This window comes from Cetorhinus maximus, chromosome 26, assembly GCF_964194155.1.
Source record: "Cetorhinus maximus chromosome 26, sCetMax3.hap1.1, whole genome shotgun sequence".
Lineage (NCBI taxonomy): Eukaryota > Metazoa > Chordata > Chondrichthyes > Lamniformes > Cetorhinidae > Cetorhinus > Cetorhinus maximus.
Window position 1 is genome coordinate 33682642 of NC_135904.1, and position 13567 is coordinate 33696208.

A 13567-nucleotide genomic window follows, 5' to 3' on the forward strand; every position below is an offset into this window, starting at 1 on the left:
ACAGGGAATGGGGGGAGAGAGAGGGGGAATGGGAAGGGATAGAGGGGGAATGGGGCGGGGGAGAGGGAATGGGGGAGGAGAGGGGGGATTATGGAGAGAGAGGGGTAGAATGGGGGCAGAGAGAGGGCAGGGGATTGTGGAGAGAGAGAGGGAAGAAGGGGGAGAGAGGGGGGAATGGGGGAGAGAGGGCAGAATGGGGGAGAGTGGGCAGAATGGGGGAGAAGGAAAGAGGGTGGAATGGGAAGGGATAGAGAGATAGGGAGGGGGAGGTGGGGAATGGGGGAGAGAGACGTGGGAATGGGGGAGAGAGAGGTGGAAATGGGAGAGGGGGAATGGGGAGAGGGAGAGGGGGGAATTGGGGAGATGGGGGAAGAGGGGAGGAATGGGGAGGCGGGAGAGAGAGAGATAGTAGAATGGGGGAGGAGAGAAAGGTGGGAATGGGGGAGAGGGGGGATGGGGGAAGAGGAGAGGAATGGGGAGAGAGGGAAAAAGGGAGAGAGATAGTAGAATGGGGAGAGGGGGGAGAGAGAGTGAGATAGAATGGGGGGAGAGAGATGGGGAGATGAGGAGAGAGAAGGGGAATGGGGGAAGAGGAGGGGGTTTATGGGGAGAAAGAGGGGGAATGGGGCAGACAGAGGTGGAATGGGAGGGAGGGAGGAATGGGGAGGGAGAGGGGGTGGGAGGGAGAAGAGTGGGGAGAGAGGGGAAGAGGAGGGGGGAATGGGGAGAGAGGGGGAGGGGCTGGGAGGTTGGGTGGCAGAGAGAGGGGGGAATGGGGCAGAGAGGGGGAATGGGGCAGAGAGGGGGCAGAGAGGGGGAATGGGGGCAGAGAGAGGGAATGGGCGAGAGAGAGGGGAATGGGGCAGAGAGAGAGGGAATGGGGGACAGGGGGAGGGAATGAGTGAGAGTGAGTGAGGGGAAGTGGGGAGAGAGATGGGGAGAGAGAGGGGGAATGGGGGAGAGAGAGAGGGGGAATGGGGGAGAGAGGGGGAATGGGGGAGAGAGAGGGGGAATGGGAGAGAGGAGGGATTGGGGAGAGGGGAATGGGAGAGAGAGGGGGAATGGGGAGAGCGAGAGTGGGGGAGAATGGGGGAGGGAGAGAGAGAGTGATGTGGAATGGGGGAGAGAGAGAGAAAGGGCGAATGGGGGAGAGAGGAGAATACAGTGACTGAGGGGGGATTGGAGGAGAGAGGGAACATGCATGTACGCGAGCACGGAATGGAGAGGGGAATGGGGAGTGCTGAGAGAGAGAAAATGAAGAATCGGGAAAGAGGGGGGAATGGGGCGAGGGGGATGGGTAGAGAGAGGGGGGAATGGTGGAGAGGGAGGAAATGGTTGAGAGAGAGAGAGAATGGTGGCGGGAGATGGAGGAGAATGTGTGGGGGGTAGAGAGAGGGGGAACGTGAGAGAGAGAGAGGGGTACAGGGGAAGAGAGTGAAGGGAATGGAGAGACTGAAGGGGTGTTTGAGGAGAGAGGGAATGCAGAGGGCGGGGAATGTAGGTTGAGAGAGTAAGAGGAATGAGCTTAGAGAGAGGGAGGGCAATAAGGGAGAGAATGCAAGGGCAGAATGATGGGGTGCGAGGGCGGAATGGTGGTGTGCGAGGGCGGAATGGTGGGGTGCGAGGGCGGAATGATGGGGTGCGAGGGTGGAATGTCGGGTTGAGAGGGAGGATTAGTGGCGAGAGAGAGAGGGGAATAAGGGAAAGGGGGAGGGTAATGTTGGAGAGAGAGGGGGAGGAATTGTGGGAGAAAGAGAGGTATTTGGGTGGTGGGCTGTGGTTTAAGGTGCAAGTTAAAGGATGAAGGAGAAGGAGGGAATTCTAGTGCTTTGCACCCACGCAGCTGAAGGCGCAGCCACCAATGGTAAAGTTGGAATTCAATTCAATGAATATTTCTGGAATTGAAAGCTACTCTCAGTAGTAATGAGCATGAAACTATCATCAATTGTGATAAAAACCCTCTGGTTCAGTAATGTCCTTTAGGAAAGGAAATCTGTTGTCCTTACTTGGTCTCACCTACTCCAGACTCACAGCAAAATATGGTTGACTCTTAACTGCCCTTTGAAATGGCTTTGCGAGCAGTCAGTTCAAGGGCAATTAGGGATGGGCAAATAATTCTGGCCTTGCCAGGGGCGCCTACAGCCCATGAAAAAAATGTTTTAAATAGGGACATGTATTTGAAGAGAACTAATTTTCAGGATTAAGAGGGATAAACTGGGGCGTTGGACTAAAATGGACAGCACTTTAAAAGAGCCAGATTGGGCACAATTGGCCAAATCTTCCGTGCTGTAAGAATCTATGATTCTTTAGAAATCAGCAGCATAACATGACTCTGCCAACTCTGTCATTCTGGTAGAATAATGCCCTTAGCTGCCGGTATTTTGATATACCTGCTTAGGAATGATCTCTCAGTCGGCATTACAGTAGTTCATAAGCGTAACTAGAAGAACCGGCTTTATGGCTTTTTCATCTGTTTTTCAGTCCCTTTCAGAAATGCTCAGGGCGATCTGTTTCAAAACCAGTTACAGGTTTAAAAAGACTTAAGACATGAGGTAATGCAGAAGGGTGCAGAAGCAAATAAAGCCCTCTGGCGACAGTAGTCTAAAAGGACTAGCAGCCGACAAGGAGGAAAATAGCATTGTTTAAAAATAAATTCATTGTGTAATGGTCTTTGACTTTCTACTTGCGATTAGAAAATGCAGTAAATTGTTTGGAGGAGTTAGGGAAAAATGAACATGGCCAGAAAATAACTGAAAAATATTAGTATTGATCCTGGTTTTTATCAGAACAAGGTCATGATGTCAGCATTACGATGGAAATCTTGTGCTATAATTATCAAAGCCTTTTACGGTCTGAACTCTGTGATCACTATATTAATTTGTATTGCTGATCTTGACTAATCTGCCTGATTCCTAGGGTAGTGTTGAACACCTTGATGATCTGTTCAAAAAAAGGGAGAGAAATAAACCGTGTAATGTTAGCCTAGCATCGGTGGCAGACAAACTTCTAGAGACCGTAATCCAGGACAACATTAATTGACATTCATAAGAATGTGTTAATAAATGATAGCTAATATGGATTTATTAAAGTCAAATTGAAGCCTGTAAAATTAAAGTAGTGACAAGCTGGATATGAAATCGGCTGGGAGACAGAAAACATAAAACAGTCATTTGAAATTATTCTTATGGAATGGAAGGAAGTATACAACGATGTCCCCAAGTGTTGATAATAGAACTCTTTTTGATATATATTAATGACCTGGGCTTGGGTATAGCTGATAACATTTCAGAATTTTCAGATACAACGTTTGGAAATGTGCTGAAGAGTTGGGAGGATAGTAGCAAACTTCAGGAGGATATAGATAGACTGGTGAAACGGGCAGACACATGTCAAATGAAATCTAATGCAGAGAAGTGTCGTGTGAAATGATGCATTTTGAAAGGAAAATGGTGAAAGATACAATTTTAAATGGGTGCAGGAACAGAGAGACCAGGGATTTCACATCCACAAAATTTTGAATGACAAACGAAAAGCCAGCACAGGCAAAACGGATGGAATAGGCATCTTTCCTGTAAGATTTTACATTCATAGAGGCTAAAATGAAACAGAAAAAAGGGGGAAATTGAAGATGTCAGCCTGATAATACAAGGAAGAATCAGGCCAATATCATAAGAGGGCAAGTGATAAAGGAAATAAGAGGTGTAAAGAGACAGTACAAGAATAGATTGACGGTTAACATAAAAGGGAATCCAAAATAAAAACAGAAAATGCTGGGACCTCTCAGCAGGCCAGGTAGTATCTGCGGAGAGCAACAAAGTTAATGTTTCAGGTCGATGACCCTTCATCAGAACTGAGGAAAGATAGAAATGTAATAGGTTTTGAGAAAGTGAAAGAGGTAAGGGGGATGGAAAAACAAAAAGGGAAGATCTGTGATAGGGTGGAGGACAGGAGAGATTAAACAACAAAAGGTTTCATGGTACAAAATCCAAAGGAAGTGGTAATAGGTAAAGAAACAAAAGGTGTGTCCAGGTGAGGTGTGGATGGCTGGACAGCAGCCATTTGAATGAAAAGCACAAGAATAAAGAAAGAAATGAGAGAAAAATAGACCAGCAAAAAAAATGGAGGCAGAGGTTATGATCTAAAATTGTTGAAATCAATGCTGAGTCAAAAGATGAGGTACTATTCCTCAAGTTTGCATTGAGTTTCATTGGAACGTTGTAGCATGCCAAGGTCAGAAAGGTCAGTGTGGAATTCAGGTAGAGTTGAAATGACAAACAACAGGAAGCTCAGGATCATGCTTGGCGACTGAATGGAGGTGTTCCACAAAGTGACCACCCAATCTGCTTTTGTCTCCTCAATGTAAAGAGTACCACATCATGAGCAGCGAATACAGTATATTAAATTGAAAGAAGTACAAGTCGCTGTTTAACCTGGAAGGAGAGTTTGGGGCCTTGAATGGTGAGAAGGGAGGAGGTGAAAGGACAGGGGTTGCATGAGCTTACATGGAAAGGGAGAGGGTGTTGGGGTGACTGAGGAGTGGACCAGGGTGTTGAGTTAGGAGTGGTCCCTTCGGAATACTGAAAGGGGAGGGCAGAGGAAGATGTTTTTAGTGGTGACATCACGTTGGAAATGGTGGAAATGCTGGAGGATGATCCACTGAATATAGAGGCTGTTGGGTGGAAGGTGAGGATGAGGGCAACTCTACCATGGTTCTGGGAGGGAGCAGAAGGGGTGAGAGGAGAGGTGCAAGAAATGGATTGGACCTGATGGAAGGCCATGTCAACCACGCTGTGGAGGAATTCTCAATTGAAGGAGAGATTTTTGAGAAGCACAAGTATGGAAGGTCAAGCATCAGATGTGACAGAGAAACTGAGAGAATGGAATAGTGTCCTTACAGGAAACTGGCTGTGAGGAAGTGTAGTCAGGATAGCTGTGACAATCCATGGGCTTGTGGTGAACATTAGTTGATCGCCTATCCCCAGAACTGGAGACAGAGAAATCAGTGAAGGGAAGAGTCAGAGACGGCTGAGAAGAAAGCGAGAAAAAGGTGGCAATTGGAAACAAGTTAAGGAAATTTTGCAGTTCAAGGTGAGAGTGGAAAATGGTACCAATGCTATAATTGATGTACCAAAAAAAAGAGATGAGGGAAGGGTCCTGAGTAAGAACATTACAAATAGGAGGAGGAGTAGACCATACAGCCCATCGAAGCTGCTGCACCATTCAGTATGATCATGGCTGATCTTCGACTTCAACTCCACTCTACTGCCCATTTCCCTTATCCTTAATTCCATGAGAGACCAAAAATCTTCTATCCCGGCCTTTAATATACTCAATGATGGGGAATCCACTACCCCCATGGGTAGAGAATTCTAAAGATTCACAACCCTTTGAGTGAATAAATTTCTTCTCATCTCAGCCCTAAATGCTCGGCCCCTTAATCTGAGACTATCCAGTGGGGCAGGAACAAGATGAAACAATAAGCCAACCAGGCCAGCTGTATTTATGGATTTTCAGAAGGAGGTTGAAGCGGGCTGTTCAAGGTTTGGGGACTCTGCGATTGGAGGCTGCGGAGGGAAGAACTCTAAAGAAAATGAGGTCTGTGACAGTACTGGGTATCCAAAGGTCTTTTGTAGGCATATTAACAGTAAAAGGGTTATCAGAGGAATGGTGGAGCTGATTAGGGAACAAAATGGAGATCTATTGGTAGAGGCAGCAGATATTGCTGAGGTAATAGATGAACCATTTGTATCAATGCTTAACAAGGAAGAGGAGCTTGCCAAAAGTATAGTGAATAAGGAATTTGCTGGGATACCGGGTAAGATAAAGATAGCGTTCTAGGAAGGCTGGTGATGCTTAAAGTAGGTAAGCAGTTCAGGTGGGATGTATTCTAGGTTGTTGAGGGAAGTAAGGGTAGAAATTATGGAATCTTCCAATCCTGCTTAGGTACAGGGGTAGTGCCAAAGGACTGCAGGATTGCAAATGTTACATTCTTAATTTAAAAAAAGGGAGAAAGATAAATTTAACAATTGCAGACCAGTCAGCTTTAGCTTCAGTAGTGGGGAAGCTTTTACAAATGATCTGAAAGAAAATAAACAGCATTGCGTAATAAAGATGAGCCAGCATGGATTTGTTAATGAGAAGTCATGACCCGTAACTTCCTAGCTCCGGGGGCAGTGTATCTGGGGTTGATACTCTGATGCACTGAGGATTCCCCCCGGAAGTTCCCAGGCAAGGATTGCACAGCAATTGCCTAGAAAACTCAAACAGAGTGCAATTCACTAACTGAGTAAAGATTTAGAGTTTAGGTGAGAGGGGAGTTTTAAGTGTTAATTTTGTTCTTAAATTTTGCTCCTAAAATCTAATCTAGTCTGTAATTAGCAGTAACTGGAAAGTACTGTTAAAACAGGCTAAGTTCTTTCTTTCTTGCAGTTTAGACAGGGTAAACCCAGTCTCAGCTGTAGGAGCTGAGTAGTTAATTCGCTAACTGGTTGAATCTGGGGACTGTAGCCCCAGTTCAGTTTACTATAAATTCAGGGTTCTTTAGTACAGCCTTGGCAAACGGAGTGCAGCTGACTAACTGAGTGAAGACTTGGAGTTTGGTGAGAGGGGAGTTAAGGGGAGAAGGAGTTGTTCATTTCCACTTTCTCACCCCACAGACATTGGTTCTTGCTCTACTACTGGGAAAGGAGCTAGCTGTTTGATGAGCATCTGGCAAGTGGGTAAGTTCTATTCTATCCATAAGGCCTAAAATAGTACACAATTTGGTGGTAAAGTTAAAAAAATATATAAGAAAGCAACATAAATAAGTGATTAATATAATTAACTAATTATTTAAAACACATTAAGGATGGCAGGACAGTTGATGTGTCAAGGCTGCAGCATGTGGGAGTTCCTGGATAACACTGTGATCCAGGGCAAACACGTCTGCAGTAGGTGTTTGCGGCTAGAGGAACTTTGGCTCGGAGACATTGAGCTGGAGGCTGAGCTACAGACTCTGCGACACATCAGGAGGGGGAAAGTTATCTGGATGCTTTATACCAGAAGGCAGTAACACCACTTAGGATAGGGTCTTCTGATTTGGTCAGTGGTCAGGGACAGGAGGGTGTGACTGTGAATGAGGCAGGTAAGGGGATACAGAAGGCAAGAGTGTGAGCCTCTGCAGTTGTCCAACAGGTTTGAGGTTCTCTCAGCTTGTTTGGATGAGAGTGGGGGCTGCAGGATGGATAAGCAAACTGACCTTGGCACCATAGTACAGGAAGCCATCCAAGTGCAGGGAGCAAAAATGAATGTACTGGTAGTAGAGGACAGTATAGTAAGGGTGATTGACACTGTTGTCTGTAGCAAAGAACAAGAGTCCAGATGGCTTTGTTTTCTGCCTGGTGCCAGGGTTCTGGACATCTGCTCAGGGCTGGAGAGGAACTTGCAGTGGGAGGGGCAGGATCCAGTTGTCGTGGTCCATACAAGAAACAATGACATAGGCAGGATGAGGAAGGAGGCTCTGCATAGTCAGTATGATGAGCTAGGCACCAAATTAAGAATCATAACCTCAAAGGTAATAACTTCTGGATTATTAGCTGAGCCACGAACAAATTGGCATAGGACAAATAAGATTAGAGAAATGAATGTGTGACTCAGACTGGTGTGGGAGAATTGGGTTCACCAGAGGAAACATCATGGGGGATTTTAATCTATATGTAGACTAGAAAAATCAGATGGGCTAAGGTAGCGTAGATGAGGAGTTCATAGAATGTTATCGGGATAGTTTCTTAGAACAGCATGTTCTGGAGCCAACCAGAGCAGGTTATATTAGACCTGGTATTGAGCAATGAGATAGGATTAATTGATAACCTCATAGTGAAGGCACCCCTAAGTAGCATTGATCATAATATGATTGAATTTTACATTCGTTTTGAGGGAGAAATGAGTGTGTCCAAGACTAGTATTTTGAACTTAAATAAGGGCAATTATGAGGGCATGAAAGCAGAGCTAGCTAAAGTGAACTGGCAAATGAGGTCACTAGAAATTGAGTGGCAGACATTTAAAGGGACATTTCAGAATACACAGAATACATACATTCCAATGAGAAAGAAAAATTCCAAGGAGAGGGCCCAAAATCCATGGTTAACTAAAAAAGTCAAAGACAGTATCAAACTTAAAGGAAAAGCATATAATTACACAAAGACGGGTGGCAGGTCAGAAGATTGGAAAGAATATAAAGAACAGCAAAGAATGACAAAAATAGTAATTTTTTGGTTGGCAGGATGTGACGAGTGGTGTGGCACAGGGATCAGTGCTGGGCTCTCATCTTTTTACATTTTATTTAAATGACTTGGATGAAGGGACTGAAGGAATGGTTGCTAAATTTGCTGATGACACAAAGATAGATAAGAAAGTAAATTGTGAAGAGGATATAAGGAGGCTACAAAGTGACATAGGTAGGTTAAGTAAGTGGGCAAAGATCTGGCAAATGGAGTATAATGTGGGCAAATGTGAAATCATTCATTTTGGCGGGAAGAATAAAAAAGACGCTTATTATCTAAATGGTGAGAGATTGTAGAGCTCTGAGATTCAGAGGGATCTGGGTGTCCTAGTACATGAATTACAAAAGGTTGTATGCAGGTACAGCAAGTAATTAGAAAAGCTAATAGAATGTTATTTATTGTGAGGGGAATTGATTACAAAAGTAGGGAGCTTATGCTTCAGTTGTAAGTGCATTGGTGATACCACATCTGGAGTATTGTGTACTGTACTGGTCTCCTTATGTAAAGAAAGATGTAAATGCGTTAGAAGCAGTTCAGAGAAGGTTTACTAGACTAATACCAGGAATGGGCAGGTTGTCTTATAAGGAAAGGCTTGACAGACTAGGCTTGGATCTGCTGGAGTTTAGAAGGGTAAGAGGCGACCTAATTCAAATCTTTAAGATCCTGAGGGGTCTTGACAGGATGTGAAGAGGATGTTTCCTCTTGTGGGAGAATCTAGAACTAGGGGTCACTGTTTAAAAATAAAGGGTCGCTCATTTAAGACAGAGATGAGGAGAAATCTTTTCACTGAGGGTTGTGAGTCTTTGGAACTCTCTTCCTCAAAAGGCGGCGGAAGTTAAACCTTTGAATATTTTTAAGGCACAGCTAGATAGATTCTTGGTTAACAAGAGGGTGAAAGGTTAGCGGGGGTAGGCAGGAATGTGGGGTTGAGGTTACATTCAAATCAGCCATGATGTTATTAAATGGTGGAGCAGGCTTGAGGGGCTGAGTGGCCTACTCCTGCTCCTAATTTGTATATATGCATGGAACTTTCCTTGGGCAATTGCCCTGCACTGGGAACCATCCAAAACTGTGATTTTAAATTGCAAACTTTGGACGATTCTGGTAGTCTTATAGCAATAGTTAACCAGAAAATGTTAGAAGAAGTAAAACCACTTATAGCTTCTGGGTAACTATAGCACTGACCTCCAACGGGACCATCCCCCCCAGACTAGACCCCTGACTCCCCCACGGGACACCCCACACTATCCAACCTGATGAGGTAACAGAGAGAATGAATGATGACAGTTCAGCTTCTCTTGTGTATATGAACTGCCAAGATGTTTGATAAAGTACCACATATTAGGCTTGTTAGCAAAATTGAAGCCCATGGGATAAAAGGGGCAGGAACAGCATGAATATGAAATTGGCTAAGTGACAGAAAGCAGAGAGTTGCAGTGAAGACCTGATTGATTTTCAGTTTGATGAGAGGAGGCCTACATTGGAGCTTCCCAAAGTTCAATACTAGTACCACTGTGGTTTTTGATGCACATTAATGACTTGGACTAGGGTGTATAGGTCACAATTTCAAAATTTGAAGATAACACAGAACTTGGGAATATATTAAACATGGAGAGGCTGAGGGAATGGCGCTGACCGCACTGCAGAGATGGTGATCCCTCTGGGTGCAGTTTCCCAGCCAGGAGAAATGGGACAGCCTATTTTTGGGGCATCTTTTCTAGCTGCCTCCCTGTTTGGGATGGGCAGAGGGTATCCTGAAGTCACAGGTCAGCTGCCAAAAGGCACCCCTGTCCCAACATAGGTGCCCGATGACCACCACACGTCCACCGCCTGTGTGTGGAATTTTGGCTGGGTCCTCCAGGTATCACAGCCCTGTCCCTGTCACCAACTCTCCATCGCCACAGGGCTTTCCACCTGACGGAGGTCTGTCCGTGGTATAGTTTAGTGTGGGACCAGTCAATTGCGCAGTTGGTGACCGGGTTCAGTGCCATGGCGGACCATGACAACTGGGGCCTATTCCCCATTGCAGTCACCTTCTACCTTCAAAGCCATTGGAGCCGCAGCCCTCCTCCGCCTGCTCTGCCGTTGAGGATTGTTCTTGGTCTGGAACCTCTCCCTTGACCTTAGCACCATGGGAAACCCTTCCAGGAGCGTGAGCTCTGGACAGCCTCGCTCTCAGGTTTATTGGGACACACAAGCTTCTCCACCATGGCAAGGTGACGATCCTCGGAAAGGATGGCAGATAAAACTCAATGTAGATAAAGTACGAGGTGATAGATTTTGGTAGGAAGAGCAAGGAGGGATAATACTTGCTAAATTATACAATTTTAAAGTGTGCAAAAAGAGAGACACCTAGGGTTCTTGGGCACAAACCTTTGAAGGTGGGCAGACAAGTTAACAAAGCAGTTAATAAACCATATGTGACCCTGGGCTTTAGGAATAGAAGCATAGAGTATAAAAGCCAGGAATTTACGCTAAACCTTCATAGACCACTATTACGGCTCCAGCAAGAACATTGTGTAGCACACTATAGGAAGGATGTGAAGGCTTTGGGGCACAAAAGAAATTTCTTGAATGGTTTCAGAGTTGAGGATTACAGTTACATGGATAGAACAGAGAAGCTGGAGTTATTCTCCTTAGAGCAAAGAAAGCTAAAGTGATTTGACAGAAGTGCTTAAAAATTATGAAGGGTTGAGGTAGAGTAAATAAAGAAAAAGTGTTTCCAGTGTCTGAAGGACCAATTACTGCTGGATACGGATTTAAGGTGAGAAAAAACTGGAAGTGACATGAGAAAAGCTTTTTTACGCAACAAACATTTAGGATTTGGAATGCATTACTTGATAGGATGGTGGATACAGATTCAACAATTGCCTTCAGAAGATAATGGGATGAAAAAGTAAAGGAGAAAAAAAATAACCGGAATGGTGGAAAGAGCAGAGGAAAGAAATTAACTGGATTGATCTTTGAAAGAACCAATGCAGCCTTAATGGGCTGAATGGCCTCCTTCTGTACTATACTATGCTATGATTCTATGGGACAGACATGGCCTCACTGATGGCTAGTGAGGCCTGGGACCTTTTCTAGCTGTAAGTTTTAACACTCTCTGGCAGCTGGAATGGTTAATTAGTATTGGTTGCTATTGTAAAAGATATTGGTACCAGAGGTTCATAGTTATGTTCAGGGTCAGTACGTAGAGAGAAACAATAGGGACCAGCTCTGCAAACAAACAGATTGAAACAACTGGAAGCAGTGCCAGTTTTTAAAAGGTCTCATTTATTGCAGGTCATACTGCAGCACTGGGTTTACACTGACAGCAGATAGCTGATGCAGCAGATTGGCATAATTTATTCTTTCATATCTTTCATTTTTGAAGTCCCGAACTTTAAATTATTATGATAGTAATTTGGAATCTTATTCTGAGCATTGCTTGAGAGTAGCACCCTTAATATAGAATCTGTAACTTTGGAATAAAATGAAAAGAAGAAAAGACCCCCTCTATATATCTGACCAATCAAGTATAGTTAAAAGGACCAAAAAAGCTAAGGTGACCACTAGATTTAGACCCAGCCAAAATCTGATCTGTTTGCAGGGAAATACAAATTGCCCCCAATGGGGGACTGGGTGACCCAATGAATTAGACACTCTGAAGCTTCAGTTCAAATTCAGCCAAGACTCTGGACAAAAGCCTCCTCTTTGTCCTGGAGTTAAGAGTGCCAATATTTTGCAAAGTTGCATACGAACATATGAACACATGAATTAGGACAGGAGTAGGCCACTCGGCTCCTCGAGCCTGCTCCACCAGTTAATAGGATCATGGTTGATCTGATTGTAACCTCAACTCCACATTCCCACCTACCACCTATAACCTTCACCCCCTTGCTTATCAAGAATCTATCAACCTCTGCCTTAAAAATATTCAGACCCTCTTCCTCAAAGGGCGGTGGAAGCAGAGTTCCAAAGACTCATGAGCCTCTGAGAGGAAAAAATTCCCCTTATCTCTGACTTAAATGGGCAACCCTTATTTTTAAACAGTGACCCTTAGTTCTAGATTCTCCTACAAAGGGAAACAGCCTCTTCACATCCACCTTGTCAAGACCCCTCAGGACCTTATATATTTTAATCAAGCCACCTCTTACTCTTCTAAACTCCAGCAGATTCAAGCTTGGCCTATCTAATCTTTTCTCATAAGACAATCCACCCATTCCAGGTATTCTATGAACTGCCTGCAATGCACTTTCGCCCTTCCTTAAATAAGGAGACCAATACTGTGCCAAGTACTCCAGATGTGATCTCACCAATATCCTATATAACTGAAGCATAACCTCCCTACTTTTGTATTCAATTCCCCTCTCAATAAATTATAACATTTTATTAGCTTTTCTAATTACTTGCCGCACCTGCATACTAACCTTTTGTGATTCAAGCACTGGGACACCTAGACCCCTTTGCATCCCAGAGCTTTGCAATCTCTCCATTTAGATAATATGCTTCTTTTTTATTTTTCCTGCCAAAATGGACAATTGTACATTTTCCCACATTGTACTCCATTTACCAGATCTTTGCCTGCTCATTTAACTTATCTATATCCCTTTGTAGCCTTTTATGTCCTCTTCACATCTCACTTTTCTACCTATCTTTGTATCATCAGCAAATTTAGCAACCATACTTTGCCCCTTCATCCAAGTCATTTATATAAATTGTAAAAGGTTAAGGCCCCAACACTGATCCCTGTGGCCCACCATGCATGATAAGGCTTGTATCCCCTTGAATGTAGAATATTAAGGTATCTAATTCAGGTGTTTAAGGTGAGTAAAGGATTTGATAGACTAGACAGAAACTCTTTCCATGGTGGGGGAGTCCAGAATAGGGTGCATAATCTTAAATTTATAACTAGGCCGTTCAGGCATGACATCAGAAAGGGCTTCTTCACACAAAGGATAGTGGAAACCTGATTCTGGGGTCAATTGAAAATTTCTAAACAATCTGATAGATTTTATGTAAGGATATTAAGGGATATGGAACCAGTGAGTGGGTGGAGTTAAGATGCAGTTCAGCCATGATCTAACTGAATTGTGGAGCAACCTCAACAGGCTGAATGATCTACTCTAGGTCCCCGCTTCATTAGCAATTCAGAAGGTGCTGAACCTGTGGTTGCATGAGGAGTAGTGTGATAGTTGAAAAGAAATCTTGAAATTTGTGTTTCTATCGTTCCCTCGGATAGTTTCTTCATGCCTGTTTTAAAGGTTTGTATTGCTCTTTCTACCAACCCATTGAATGAGGGGTGATACAGTGCTGTTCTGACACGT